This window comes from Symphalangus syndactylus, chromosome 9 (assembly GCF_028878055.3).
Source record: "Symphalangus syndactylus isolate Jambi chromosome 9, NHGRI_mSymSyn1-v2.1_pri, whole genome shotgun sequence".
Lineage (NCBI taxonomy): Eukaryota > Metazoa > Chordata > Mammalia > Primates > Hylobatidae > Symphalangus > Symphalangus syndactylus.
Window position 1 is genome coordinate 42,546,277 of NC_072431.2, and position 16,019 is coordinate 42,562,295.

General features: G+C 43.5%; 1 pseudogene; it reads left to right on the plus strand.

The window, feature by feature from the left end:
- LOC129490645 (uncharacterized) overlaps nucleotides 1-16,019 on the plus strand; it is a 136,570-nt pseudogene that overhangs the window by 52,024 nt on the left and 68,527 nt on the right.

A 16,019-nucleotide genomic window follows, 5' to 3' on the forward strand; every position in this document is an offset into this window, starting at 1 on the left:
CTATAGGATACGGCCCATTTAAGCTCCTGTATAGATGCTCCTTTTTATTAGGCCCCAGTCTCATTCCAGACACCAGACCAACTTAGACTGTGCCCCCAAAAAACTTGTCATCCCTACTATCTTCTGTCTAGTCATACTCCTATTCACCATTCTCAACTACTCATACATGCCCTGCTCTTGTTTACACTGCCAGTTTACACTGTTTCTCCAAGCCATCACAGCTGATATCTCCTGGTGCTATCCCCAAACTGCCATTCTAAACTCTTGAAGTAAATAAATAATCTTTGCTGGCAGGACTATGCTGAATCTCCTTAGGCACTCTAATCAGATGTCCTAGGTCCTCCCAATTCTTAGACCTTTTATACCTGTTTTTCTCCTTCTCTTATTCCATTTAGTTTCTCAATTCATCCAAAACCATATCCAGACCATCACCAATCATTCTATATGACAAATGTTTCTTCTAACATCCCCACACTATCACCCCTTACCACAAGACCTCCCTTCAGCTTAATCTCTCCCACTCTAGGTTCCCACGCTGCCCCTAATCCCGCTTGAAGCAGCCCTGAGAAACATTGCCCATTCTGTCTCCATTCCACCCCCCAAAAACTTTCACCGCCCCAAGACTTCAACACTATTTTGTTTTATTTTTCTTATTAATATAAGAAGACAGGAATGTCAGGCCTCTGAGCCCAAGCCAAGCCATCGCATCTCCTGTGACTTGCACGTATACATCCAGATGGCCTGGAGTAACTGAAGATCCACAAAAGAAGTAAAAATAGCCTTAACTGATGACCTTGCACCATTGTGATTTGTTTCTGCCCCACCCTAACTGATCAATGTACTTTGTAATCTCCCCCACCCTTAAGAAGGTTCTTTGTAATTCTCCCCACCCTTGAGAATGTACTTTGTGAGATCCACCCCTGCCCGCAAAACATTGCTCTTAACTTCACGGTCTATCCCAAAACCTGTAAGAACTAATGATAATCCACCACCCTTTGCTGACTCTCTTTTCGGACTCAGCCCACCTGCACTCAGGTGAAATAAACAGCCATGTTTGCTCACACAAAGCCTGTTTGGTGGTCTCTTCACACGGACGCGCATGAAAGTAACTATATCACCATTTTCAACACTTTCTGCTGATGGGTGCGGAAACACTTTCTATCACAACCAACTTGACTTTTCCCTCTTTCTGCAGACCATAGATAAATATTTAGTTACAAACTTCCAAATAGAATAAAACCAGACTTTTAGTTTATTTGACAGGAAAGCTTAGTATGGGATACTTAAATCATTAAGGAGAAAAGACAGCTTAACTCACTGTAAAGCTAAAGATTAACTAGGAATCAACATGAATTCTCTTATAGTCTGTTTTCTACTCCGCTTGGTAGGAAACATGTTAATTCACTCAGTATTAGATATCATGAGCCAAGTCTGGATTCCTTGGGAAGGTTTGTTTTCTCTCAGGAATACTTAGTTTGGCACAGGGAAAATGAAAACAAGTTTAAAAAAATCGTTTCTGGGTAGTCATTTTCTCTGGAGACTTGAAAGAAAAAAGACACTGATGTTGAGTAAAAAGCTTTCTCTGCAAGCTTTTACTGCAATGTCAAAAAATGCACAGAATTGGCTCTCCTGGCAGCTTGTGCCTACCTTCAACTTTTTTTTTTTTTTTTGAGATGGAGTCTCACTCTGTTACCCAGGCTGGAGTGCAGTGGCATGATCTCGGCTCACTGCAGCCTCCACCTCCTGGGTTCAAGCAATTCTCCTGCCTCAGCTTCCCAAGTAGCTGGAACTATAAGCATGTGCCACCATACCTGACTAATTTTTTAATATTTTTAGTAGGGAAGGGGTTTCACCACATCAGCCAGGCTGGTCTTGAACTTCTGACCTCAGGTGATCCGCCCATCTTGGCCTCCCAAAGTGCTGGGATTACAGGTGTGAGCCACCGTGAATGGCCCCTTCAACTTCATGTCTAAAACACCAAAAGCAATGACAACAAAAGCCAAAATTGACAAATTTTGTCTAATTAAAATAGTCTTGCTCTGGGTGACAGAGCAAGACTCCATGTCAAAAAAAAACTTAAACAAATTTACAAGAAAAAAAACCAACCCCATCAAAAAGTGGGTGAAGGATATGAACAGACACTTCTCAAAAGAAGACATTCATGCAGCCAACAAACATGAAAAAAAAGCTCATCATCAGTGGTCATTAGAGAAATGCAAATCAAAACCACAATGAGCTACCATCTCACACCAGTTAGAATGGCGATCATTTGAAAATTCAGGAAACAACAGGTGCTGGAGAGGATGTGGAGAAATAGGAACACTTTTACACTGTTGGTGGGAGTGTAAATTAGATCAACCACTGTGGAAGACAGTGTGGCGATTCCTCAGGGACCTAGAACTAGAAATATAAGTTGACCCAGCAATCCCATTACTGGGTATATGCCCAAAGGATTATAAACCATTCTATTATAAAGACACATGCACACATATGTTTATTGCGGCACTATTCACAATAGCAAAGACTTGGAACCAACCTAAATGTCCATCAATGATAGACTGGATAAAGAAAATGTGGCACATATATACCATGGAATACTATGCAGCCATAAAAAAGGATGAGTTCAGGTCCTTTGCAGGGACATGGATGAAGCTGGAAACCATCATTCCCAGCAAACTAACACAGGAACAGAAAACCAAACACCGCATGTTCCCACTCATAAGTGGGAGTTGAACAATGAGAACACATGGACACAGGGAGGGGAACATCACACACTGGGGCCTGTTGGGGGGTGGGGGGCTAGGGGAGGGATAGCATTAGGAGAAATACCTAATATAGGTGATGAGTTGATGGGTGCAGCAAACCTCCATGGCACGTGTATACCTATGTAACAAAACTGCATGTTCTGCACATGTACCCCAGAACTTAATGTATAACAAAAAAATTTTTTTTTCTAAAGATAACATGTTGCCTTTTCTTAGCTGGAAAATGGGAAAGGAGAAATTTATATGTGTGTTTAACAGGAAACAGTAGAGTACTGAGTTAATGTCGCACAGGTGAATCCCAATTTTGCTAAAATCTGACCAACGTGAGGAAAATAACTAATGTGTTATGCTTAGCACACTTTACAGACTTTTATCAAGTTAGGATGTATTAGGTTAGTCCCTCATATTAACTTACTACTTCATGTAACATGCCTATGGGCTACATTGGATGAAGGTCCAATAGTAGAAGGTCCAAGGTTAGGCTCAGTAAACTGAACACATCCAGCATCTGTTCAGCACTGGAAAGTTCTCTGGCTTTCACTGAAGACTTTGGCACCTGACTCATGGTTCTATTTTCCATCCTATGACTTGCTTCGTCCTTGATGACCTTTTAAACACCCTTGTCCTCTTTTCTTGCTCCACATAGCTACTCACCTCCATGGCCATAGCCCAGAGCCTGTCCTCAGAGAGGCTCTGGCCACACCCTCTCTTACGTCCTCCCAGTGGCCGTGAGGGCTCCTGGAGCCCATGGAGGCCTCCAATACTTTGTTACTGGCAGAATATGTGTCCATATCCACACGGGGCTGCAGCAACCTCAGTTCTTGCCTCCTCAGAAGAAAGAATGGGACTGAGGGGCATAAGGTGGAGGGAGAGACCAAAGCCAGTTTCAGAGCAGGAGTGAAAGTTCATTAAAACGCTTTAGAGAAGGCTGACATTTAGAGAAGGTTGTCACAGCTTGACATTTTGACTTGGGGTTTTATGTGCTGGCATACTTCCAGGGTCTTGTGTTACTTCCCACCACTCGCCCAGCTCCTGAGATCTTATTGGGAAGCTGCTGCTCACCAGTTTCAGGTGTTTTCTATTAGGAGATGGCCGTTCCCTGGTGCCAGGTGTGACCAATTATTACTTTAGCGAGAGAGTTAACAAGAGCCTGATGGTCACCCAACACTCCTGGTGTGTGTGTCAGGGGGGCCCTCTCCTGCTCTGCTCATACCCGACTAGCTACCTACTGTAACAGGTTGACCCCTCCTTTTATTTCCCATCCCTGATAAGAGTACCTCATCCAGATGAGAGTATGTAGTTACTCACTTGAAAATCAGGAAGGCTGGGTGCGGTGGCTCACACGTGTAATCCAGACACTTTGGGAGGCTGAGGCAGGAGGATCTCTTGAGGCCAGGAGCCAGGAGCTCAAGACCAGCTCGGACAACATAGGGACACCCCATCTCTGCAAAAAAAATAAAAAAATAAAAAATAAATTAGCTAGTCATGGCGGCGTGCACCTGTAGTCCTAGCTACACAAGAAGGCTGAGGTGGGAGGACTGTTTGAGCCCAGGAGTTGGAAGTTGCAGTAAACTATGATCATGCCATGGCACTCCAGCCTGGGCAACAGAGTGAGACCCTGTCTCTAAAAACTCAAAAAAAATCAGGGCTAGACTAGATGCCCTAGGTGCTGAAAAAATTATGGACCCCTTGTCTCTAGAGGTAATTCCAAAAGCATAAGTAAGTCCAATTTCTGATTTGGTTCTCAAGGTGACTAGTTTAGTGTTCTTCAGAGGGAGGGTAGGGAGGAGGAGTGGGGAGAATATAGTGTCTTAAATTTTCTTTTTCAATTTTGAGTGCCCCCTTGTTGGTATCCCAAGTGAGGGTTTAGTCTGTTCACTGGGTAATTGTAAGCATTATTTTACAAATATCCACATCCCTGCTGCACACTTGTTTCCCACAGCCCAGCCAGGCAAACCAAGTTCGGTTGTGTCCTATCTTAGCATGCCTCAGAATCACCTGAAATGCTTGTTTCTATTGCTTGTTCCAAATGTGGTAGGATTTCAGCCCACCTCAGCTTGCACCTGCCACACACACACTTCCCTAAGTTTGCCACCACCCAGACAGTCCACTCTGAAGCCCTCAGTCACAAGGTCCTCTCATCCCTCACCACGGTGACCCTTGGCTTGCAGGCCAGCCCCGTTACCTCCCCTTCTCCACCTCCTCCAAGGCCTGAAATTCAGTACCCTCTCGGCCTCTTGAGACAGAGAGGCTTATGAAAGGAGAGGCTAGCTCGGGCCCCCTCTCTGTCTAGACCTGTCCTGCTGAGATTGCTCCTCGAGTGTAGCTGCCCATGGCTGGCAAGGAGTGTGGAAGAGACCGCTTCCTCCCAGGGATTCAAGAGGGAAGGAGATCATAAGCCCCTCCCCTCCCTGCATGCCTTCAGACCTAGCTAAGGGATTTAGAAGTCATTCTCCTATCTTTTAAAATTTTCTGTAGAGACAGGTTCTCACTGTGTTCTCCAGGCTGGTCTTGGTCGCCTGGCCTAAAGTGATGGTCCTCCTTTCTCCACCTCCTGAAGTGCTGAGATTACAGGCGTGAGCCACTGAACCCAGCCTCACTCTCCCGTGTAATACCCCTTCCTCCTCTCTGAGTGCCCCTTCCATCCAACTGGTCAAATTCTTCCCTTGATGGAAAATTGCGTCTATATTTTGCAGAACTTGTTCGCCTATGGGCTCTGAAAGAGCCAGGTTCCTGTTCTAGATATTTAAGAAGAAATTTTTAGAATGCAGGAAACTCTTTTTTTCTCTTAAAAACCTGACTCTTGGCCGGGTTCACGCCTATAATCCCAGCACTTTGAGAGACCTAGGCCCATGGATCACCTGAGGTCGGGAGTTGGAGACCCGCCGGACCAACATGGAGAAACTCCGTCTCTACTAAAAATACAAAATTAGCTGAGCGTGGTGGGGCATACCTGTAATCCCAGCTACTCGGGAGGCTGAGGCAGAAGGACCACTTGAACCTGGGAGGCGGAGATTGCAGTGAGCCAAGATCGCACCATTGCACTCCAGCCTGGTCAGCAACTGTGAAACTCCGTCTCACAACAACAACAAAAAACAAACAAAAAAGCAAACCTGATTCTTGCCATTGAAAGCATGAATTCAAACCTAATGTTTTTGCTATGTTCTTTTAAGAGAGGTCTATTTTGAACATCATAATTGATCAATGACTTTTTTCTTCTTCTTTTTTATATTTTATAAAATTCTTTTTTAAAATAATAGGCTGGGTGTGGTGGCTCACACCTGTAATACCAGCACTTTGGGAGGCCAAGGCGGGCAGATCACTTAAGGTCAGGAGTTCGAGACCAGCCTGACCAACATGGTGAAACCCCCGTCTCTATTAAAAATACAAAAATTAGCTGGGCGTGGTGGTGTGCACCTGTAATCTCAGCTACTCGGGAGGTTCAGGTAGGAGAATTGATTGAACAGGAGGTGGACGTAGCAGAGAGCCAAGATTGCACCACTGCACTCCAGCCTGGGCAACACAGCGAGACTCCATCTCTAAATAAATAAATAAATAAAATAAAATAAAATAAAATAATAGAGACAGAGTCTCACTATGTTGCCCAGGCTGGTCTTGAACTTCTGGGCTAAAGTGATCCTCTCACCTCGGCCTCCGAAAGTGCTAAGATTACAGGTGTGAGCCACTATACCTGACCTCAGTGACTTTTTTTGTTGCTCTGAACTGTATCTCACCCTCTGCCCCAAACAAGCATTAGTGGGTTAAAAGGTGTTGGGCTGTAAAAAAAAAAATAGGGGAATAAAAAAGACCTAGGGTTCTATTAAAACAGCATGCATGCTACACTTTCCTTCCCACCCCTACTTGCAGCCATGGGCTCCCAAGTTTGGTTTGGCCTGGATGGTGTTTGAAACAACGTTTAACTAATTATCAATGTTTTCTTTTCTTTTTTTTTTTTTTTGAGATGGAGTCTTGCTCTCGCCCAGGCTGGAGTGCACAATGTTTTCAATTGGATAATTTCATCTACAAAGCTGTATTTCTGCCTTCTCTTGGATCATGGCGACACTGGGCTGTGGTGGAGGCACTAGGGCCCACCTTGATTAATCCTGCCTTCTTCAGTTTGCTGGAAACCCCTCCTGGCCGCCTCACACATTGGCCTCTGAGGGCATTTGTTTCTTTTTTTTTTTGAGATGGAGTCTTGCTCTGTTGCCCAGGCTGGAGTCCTGTGGCATGGTCTTGGCTCACTGCAACCTCCACCTCCTGGTTCAAGCGATTCTCCTGCCTCAGCCTCCTGAGTAGCTGGGATTAAAGGCGCCCACCGCCATGCCCGGCTAATTTTTTGTATTTTTAGTAGAGACAGTGTTTCACCATGTTGGCCAGGCTGGTCTCGAATCATTGACCTTGTGATTCGCCCACCTCAGCCTCCCAAAGCACTGGGGTTACAGGCATGAGCCACTTCGCCAGCCCCTCTGAGGGCATTTCTAACCTTGACCTTAGGCAGGGTTTCTCACTTAGCCTCAAAAGCCTTTCTCTGTCTTTCCTCTTACAAACGCTTTCAGACCTTTGCAGCTTCCTGAAAGTCCCTACTCCCCCAACACCCATTTCCCTACACTCTCACCAGATGACTAATTTTGTTGAGAAAATTGAGGCCAAAAGTACAGAATCTTCTATCTGCTGTCCAACCTACAAACTTTTCTATATCTGTACAGATCTTGCCTCACTCTCAGAGGATGGGATAGTTCTGCTTTTGGTCAAAGCAATTTCTTCAGTTATGCTATTTTAAAAATATATTGTTTTTTATAATGATGAAAATGATATAGCCTCAGAATCCTAAAACCAAAGTTAAAAATAAGTCACTCCTCCACAAACCCACAATGGTATCACTGCCCAAAAGCAAATACTGTAAAATTACTGCTAAATATTTGGTAGCCATCCTCCAGGTCTACACACATACACACACACGCACACACGCACACACACACAACTAAGTATATATGTGTACACATAACTTTATTGTATTTTTCCAAAACAGTGATTGTATATTTTTGTACAAGTTGTCTTTTTCTACTTAACAGTGATTGTGAATGCCTTTATGTATCAGTACATGTAAATCTACTATCTTCTAGGGCTATTCAGTGTTGTATATATTGAGTATGTCACACTTATTAAAACCTTTTTAAAAATTGCCAAAAAGTAGTATATACTTACTAAAAGTAATACATATTATACAGAAGTGTAAAATATGAAAGATGCTTTTTTTCTTATACTTCCACTCCCATTCTCCAAGGGGTAACTATTACAGCTTACTGGGAATCTCTACAAACTTTTTTTACTGGTTAATTGACGTGTAATTCACATACAGTAAAACTCACCATTTGTAGTGTACGGTTCTATGAATTTGTAAAAGTACATATAGTTGTGCAACCAAAACCACAATTGAGTTACGGAACATTTCCATAACAACAAGAAACTTTTTTTGTGTCCCTTTATAGTCACTCGCTCCCTGACTCCCAGCCCTGGCCACCATTGATCTCTTTTCTGGTCCTATAGTTTCGCTTTTTCTAGAGGGCCATATGAAGGGAATCATACAATGCGCAGCCTTTTCAGCCGAGTCTCACTCTGTCGCCCAGGCTGGAGTGCAGGGGCACCATCTCGGCTCACTGCAACCTCCATCTCCCAGGTTCAAGAGATTCTCCTGAGTAGCTGGGATTACAGGTGTGTGCCACCAACGCTCAGCTAATTTTTGTATTTTTAGTAGAGACGGGGTTTTACCATGTTGGCCAGGCTGGTCTTGAACTCCTGACCTCAAGTGATCCACTCATCTCAGCCTCCCAAAGTGCTGGGATTACAGGCCTGAGCCACCATGGAGCTGTGGCTTTTTTCCCCTAGCATAATCCATTGGAGGGTCATCCATGTTGATATGTGTGTTATTAAATCCTTGTCTAGTACATAGAAATGGTTTTTGTTCCTGGAAATGGGATCATGCTATACCTGGAATGTAGCTATTTCTTTTCCTGTTGTTTACTTAAATATTATAAATCCTTTTTTTTTGAGACGGAGTCTCGCTCTGTCTCCCAGGCTGGAGTGCAGTGGCGCAATCTCAGCTCACTGCAAGCTCCACCACCAGAGTTCACGCCATTCTCCTGCCTCAGCCTCCCCAGCAGCTGGGACTACAGGCGCCCACCATTAGGCCCAGCTAATTTTCTTGGTATTTTTAGTAGAGATGCGGTTTCACTGTGTTAGCCAGAATGGTCTCGATCTCCTGACCTTGTGATCCGCCTGCCTTGGCCTCCCAAAGTTCTGGGATTACAGGCATGAGCCACTGCTCTTGGCCTCTTATTTTTTTTTTTTTCTGGAGTCAGAGTTTTGCTCTTGTTGCCCAGACTGGAGTGCAATGGCGCGATCTCGGATAACCGCAACCTCTGCCTCCCAGGTTCAAGCGACTCTCTTGCCTCAGCCTCCTGAGTAGTTGGGATTACAGGCATACGCCACCACATCTGGCTAATTTTGTATTTTTAGTAGAGATGGGGTTTCTCCATGTTGGTCAGGCTGGTATGGAACTCCTGACCTCAGGTAAATCCATTTCTTTATAACTTAATACATCTAGATCTAATTCTTTCTTTTTAATAGCTGCCCAGTATTCCCATTACATACTTTCTATATAATGTATTTTACTGTTCTTCTCTTAATGAACAATCAGGTCATGTCCAATTTTTCACTGTTCCAGCATGTAAAAAAGTGTGAACAGGTAAAATACATACTGGTTCATAATTTCTTGTAAATGTATAGACAGATTATTAGAAGTAGAATTGCTGAGTGAAAAGGTACATTTAAAATTGTGAATCTGGGTGATGGATACCCTAAAAGCCCTGATTTCACCACTACACAATCTCTGTAGGTAACAAAATTATACTTGTACCCCATAAATATTTTTATTTTTATACAAATAAAATGAATTTGATAAACACTTCCAAATTGCTCTCTACATATGTTGCATATGTTTAGGCTCCATCAATCTGCATTGGCGTGTTTTTTTCTCTATAGCCTTACCAACAACACATATTAATCTTTCTAATTTTTCTCAATCTTACTGACAAAGTGAAAGATCTCATCTACATAGCTTTCATTCTTAATGAGGTTGATTATTAAAAATATATATATATATTTGCTGTTCGAGTTTGTTATCTGTGAAATGCCAGTTTCTAGCTTTTGCCCATATTTTCTATTAGGCTGTTATTTTAAAAAATGAATTTGGGCTGGCATGGTGGCTCACGCCTGTAATTCCAGCACTTTGGGAGGCCAAGGCTGGTGCATCCCTTGAGGTCAGGAGTTTGAGACCGTCTTGGCCAACATGGTGAAACCCCGTCTCTACTAAAAATACAAAAAATTAGTTGGGTGTGGTAGTGGGTGCCTGTAATCCCAGCTACTTGGGAGGCTGAGGCAGGAGAATCACTTGAACCTAGGAGGCAGAGGTTGCAGTGAGCCGAGATCATGCCACTGCACTCCAGCCTGGGGGATGGAGGTAGACTCTGTCTCCAAAAAAAAAAAAAAAGAATTTGAAGGAGTTTTTAAATATATTAGGTAGACTAGAACTGTTTTTTTCCAGACTTATTTGTGGAGTCTATAGAGGCTGTATACTTTCGTTATCAACTTTTATTATGTCTGGAAATCATATACTATGAAGGAGACCTTTCCACTGCAAGGCTTTAAAGCGATTCTGTAATCCATAGCTTAACTAATCTTTTCTGATAGACGTGTGAATTGTTTCAAATTTTCCCTTTTACTGGTGATACTGCATTGAATACTCCTGTACATACATCTATCTCTTTGCCTTTGAACAATTTTGTACAATTTTTCCTTCTTATGTGAACATTTGTATAAGTTAAAAATTTTTTTTTTTCTTGGAAGATAAATTCTGAGAAACTGCATCAAAGGATAGGCATATTTTAAATCTCACTGCTCTGCACTTTTGAATTGCTACCCATCAGCCTCTTTTGGAAACACGTTCTCTCAGTGAGTCTTTCCCGCATAAATCTTTAGCCTCTCCCAATCCATGGGCTCTTTCTTTTCAGCCTACCAACATGCTCCAAACTCACATCTTCTTAGAAACAAAGCAGAACAACACAAAATCGCTTCCCTTGTTGAGTCTGCATTTCTTTCTAGTTGCCATCATGCCTCTTTTCTTTTCTTCTTAGCCAGCTTGTTGAAAAGGTTGTCCATCTGTCCTCATTGCCTATGACTGTTATTTGCTCCCATCTGATTTCTACCCCTTGCACTTCACTGACACAGCCGTGGAAAAGACGCCCAGGGACCTCTAGGTGGTTTACTCAATGTCACCTGCCACTATTCCCTGTAACTCTCCATTCTTCCCCTCCATGACACTAGTTCTTTCCTGGTGCTCCCCTTGGTCAGCTTTCCTTCTCCATCTTCTTTGGGTTCCTTCTTCCAATGCTCACTCATTAAAAAAATTATTATTATTGTTATTTGAGATGGAGTTTTGTTCTTGTCACCTAGGCACGATCTCAGCTCACTGCACCCTCCGCCTCCCAGGTCCAAGCAATTCTCCTGACTCAGCCTCCCGAGTAGCTGGGATTACAAGCATGCACCACCACGCCCAGCTAATTTGTTGTATTTTTATTTTTATTTATTTATTTATTTATTTACTTTTTCTTTGAGACGGAGTCTTGCTCTGTCACCCAGGCTGGAGTGCAGTAGCACAATCTTGGCTCACTGCAACCTCTGCCTCCCTGGTTCACGCCATTCTCCTGCCTCAGCCTCCTGAGTAGCTGGGACTACAGGCGCCCGCCACCATGCCCAGCTAATTTTTTCTATTTTTAGTAGAGATGGGGTTTCACTGTGTTAGCTAGGATGGTCTTGATCTCCTGACCTCGCGATCTGCCTGCCTCGGCCTCCCAAAGTGCTGGGATTACAGGCGTGAGCCACCGCTCCTGGCCAACTTTTTGTATTTTTAGTAGAGACGGGTTTCACCATGTTGGTCAGGCTGGTCTTCAACTTCTGACCTCAAGTGATCCACTCACCTTGGCCTCCAAAGTGCTGGGATTACAGGCTTGAGCCACCACACCCAGTCAATTATTATTAGTTTTTGAGACAGGGTCTTGTTCTGTTTCCCCGACTGGAGGGTAGTGGCACGATCTTGACTCACTGCAGCCTCAACCACTTAGGTTCAAGTAATCCTCCCACCTCAGCCTTCCAACTAGCTGGGACTACAGGCACAAGCCACCATGCCCATCTAATTTTGTTTATTTTCTTTGTAAAGATAGGGTATCACTGTGTTGCCCAGGCTGGTCTCAAACTCCTGGGCTCAAGTGATCCACCCACCTCGGCCTCCCAAAGTGCTGGGGTTACAGGCATGAGCTACCATGCCTAGTCCAATGCTCACTCTTTTAACTTTGGTGTTTCCAGTGTTCTGGTCTTGATCTCATGCTTTTCTCTCCATACACGTTCACCTCATCGGTTGTATCTACTCTAACTTTATGCTATCAACACATAGTATGTAGAATAATGCTTCCAAAGATGTCCAGGTCCTAATCTCTGGAACCTGTGAATAATACCTTATCGAGCAAAATGTGCAGTTGTGATCTTGAGATGGGAATATTATCCTGGATTATCTGTGCAATGTAATCACACCTGTCCCGATAGAAGGGAGGCAGAGGGAGGCACGACTACAGAAGAAGAAAGCTATGCGACAACAGAAGCAAGACGCCGCACTCTTGGCTTTGAAGATGGATTAAGGGCCAGAAACTGAGGAATGCAGGCAGTCTCTCGGAGCAGAGAAGGAAAAGGATTCTCCCCTAGAGCCTCCAGAAGGAACCAGCCCAGCTGACACCTTGGCTTTAGCTTAGTGAGACTAATTTTAGACTTCTCACTTCCAGAATCATAAGAGAATAAATTTATGTTGTTTTAAGCTACTAAATTTGTGGTAATTTGTTACAGCAGCCTCAGGAAACTAATATAATGCTTGAATATGTATTTTTCATACCAGAACTCTCCTCTGATCATCGGGTTCATAGCTGCATCTGCCTGCTACCCTCACATTCAACAGGACTCGAACAGAACCCATCATCCTCTCCCTCCTTCTGCTGTGTTTCCCTGATTCATTTAATGGCACCATCGGCTGGGTGTGGTGGCTCACGCCTGTAATCCCAGCACATTGGGTGGCTGAGGTGGGTGGATTACCTGAGGTCAGGAGTTCAAGACCAGCCTGGTCAACATGGTGAAACCCCACCTCTACTAACAATACAAAAATTAGCTGGGTGTGGTGGTGGGCGCCTGTAATCCCAGCTGCTTGGGTGGCTGAGGCAGGAGAATCGCTTGAACCTGGTAGGCAGAGATTGCAGTGGGCCGAGATTGCACCATTGCACTCCAGCCTGGGCGACAGAGCAAGACTCCATCTCAAATAAATAAATAAATAAAGATATAAAATAATAAATAAATAAATAAATAAATAAATGGCCCCATCATTCCCTGAGTCACACGAGTCAGGACCAAGGATCCTCCTGGACTCCTCCCACGCACAGACCAGCGATCATCAAGCCCTGCAGTGTCTGTTGCCCAAACCTTTCTCAAATACGCCTCCTCCTTTTGGCCTCTATGGCTCTCCGCCTATAGATTTATCCCTTCCCGTATTCATCCTCCATATCAAAGCCAAGATGCGCCTTCTAAAAGGAAACCTGACCAAGGTCCTTTCTTTAACCACTGCTTAGATTCAAGTCCAAACTCCCTGGCAGGCCATACAAGGCTCTCCCTTTTGCAGCCATGTCTCCTGCTGTGGACTCTAACGATGCTCAAACGGTTTGTTACTTTCCCACCTATAGTAGTTACCTTTGTGTGTTCACGAAACTTCACGATCTTTGCTTCTGCTGCTCCTGCCCTTATTTTTCTGTTCAGCAGCCTGTGCCTGCTTGTGTACCATAGCAGTTTCCACAGTAAAGAGACATTATTTGTGTTCACCTGAGGCCAGGAGCAATGTCTCATTCATCTATTAAAGCTCAGTGGTTTGCACAACGCCCAGTAAATATCTGTTGAACTGAGCTGAATTGCATTGCAGATAGAAAAAAAAATGATTTCACTTAGTCATAATATTTCAAAAATGTAGAAACTCTTCTTTTATAAACTTAATCTCCTCTGACAGTTCTGGGTTGCAGCCATGTATAACAAAGGGCAGGAATACAAAACAAAGATTGTCTGAAAATTCCCCGAGTGAGGCATTTAAAAAAGGAATCACGAAAATGTAAGTAAACTCTGTGGCCAGCCCATCTTCTCTGTGTTCTTTCAAGAAAAATATTTGAAGTTTCATTTTTCCTTGAAGTTCAAAACAAGTCGGAATACTTAAGAAAGTGTCTAGACATTCTGAACTTGAACTTGACCTTTGACAACTGTAGGAGTTGACTTTCCTAGCCAGCTGTGAAGTGCAAATGCAAAGCACAGTTCATTTAATCCAGAGCCAGGTATCAGGCTTGGGCACACTCTCTGTGTGAATAAATAGAAGCAGCGATTATGTTCACTTTTCTACAGGCAGAGATCACATCCTAAAAGGATGTCAGGCTGAAGAGACTACAGGATATACTGCTAGGTGACCAAACCAAAGCACAGAATGGTGTATACGGCATGCCTCATTTTGTGTAAAAAGGAGGGAGGGGAATAATATATATTCATATTTGTTTGTATTTGCATAAGTAATCACTGGAAAGAGAAATCAGAAGTGAATAAATATGGTTACCTGTACAGTGTGAGAGGCAACGGAGTAGATGGGGATAGGAAGGAATGACAGTTCTCAGTACCTACCTTTTCATAGTGTTCAGAGTTTTCACTCATCTAAGTGTATTTTCTATTTAAAATAACTATAAAAAAATAATGTCGGATGTAGGCCAGTACTATTCCCAGTGTGCCTTGTTACATTTGAGAAGCATCAGTATATTCTTAGTTTTTGGCCTAGAGAGTCTTTTTTAATGTTTAGCACTTGATTTAGAAATGATGGCAAGTTTTATTTTTTTTTTCCTTAAAAAAAAATTTAGGTTGGACACGGTGGCTCATGCCTGTAATCCCAGCACTTTGGGAGGCTGAGGTGGGAGGATCACTTGAGTCCAGGAGTTCGAGGCTGCAGTGAGCTGAGTTCGTGCCACTGCACTCCAGCCTGGGCAATAGAGCAAGACTCCATCTCAAAATAAACAAATAAATCAAATAGCCGGGCGTGGTGGCTCACGCTTGTAATCCCAGCACTTTGGGAGGCCGAGGTGGGCGGATCAGAAGGTCAGGAGATTGAGACCACGGTGAAACCCCGTCTCTACTAAAAATACAAAAAATTAGCCGGGCGTGGTGGCGGGCGCCTGTAGTCCCAGCTACTCGGAGAGGCTGAGGCAGGAGAATGGCGTGAACCCAGGAGGCGGAGCTTGCAGTGAGCTGAGATTGCGCCACTGCACTCCAGCCTGGGTGACAGAGCAAGACTCCATCTCAAAAAAAAAAAATAAATAAATAAATAAATAAATAGATAAATAAATTTTAGATTTGGGGTACATGTGCAGGTTCGTTACATGGATATATTGCATGATGCTGAGGTTTGGGCTTCTGTTGGAAGCCCAAATAGTCCATTCTGTCACCCAAATAGTAAACATGATTTCAAAATTTTAAAAATATTACAAAAATAAACATAGCACAAAGATCTCTATGCCCTCTGGGTGCAATGGCTCACAACGGTAATCCCAGCACTTTGGGAGCCCAGACAGATGGATCACTTGAGCCCAGGAGCTCAAGACCAGCCTGGCCAACATGGCAAGATCCCATTTCTGTGAAAAATATAAAAATTAGCCTGATGTGGTGGTGCATACCAGTGTTCCCAGCTACTCCAGAGGCTGAGGTGAGAGGATTGCTTGAGCCTGGCAGGTCAAGGCTGCAGTGAGCCGCCACTGCATTCCAGCCTGTTCAATGAGAGTGAGACTCTGTCCCCCTGCCAAAAAAAAAAAAAAAAAATTTCTGTGCCCTTAACCAGATTCCCTGTTATCAACATTTTATCCCACGTGCGCTTCCTCTCTCTCTCTCTCTCTCTCTCTCATACTGTATCTGAACCACCTGAGGTTCTGGATCCTCTACCTCTAAATATTTCAGTATGTATTTTCTAAAAATGTAACCATTGCACAGTTACCAACTTCAGGAATTTATGGTGATGCAATACGAACAAGAGAGTTTTCTTGCGGAAACAAATGTTTCCTAAACATAAGATCAATCTTAACTTTTATATTG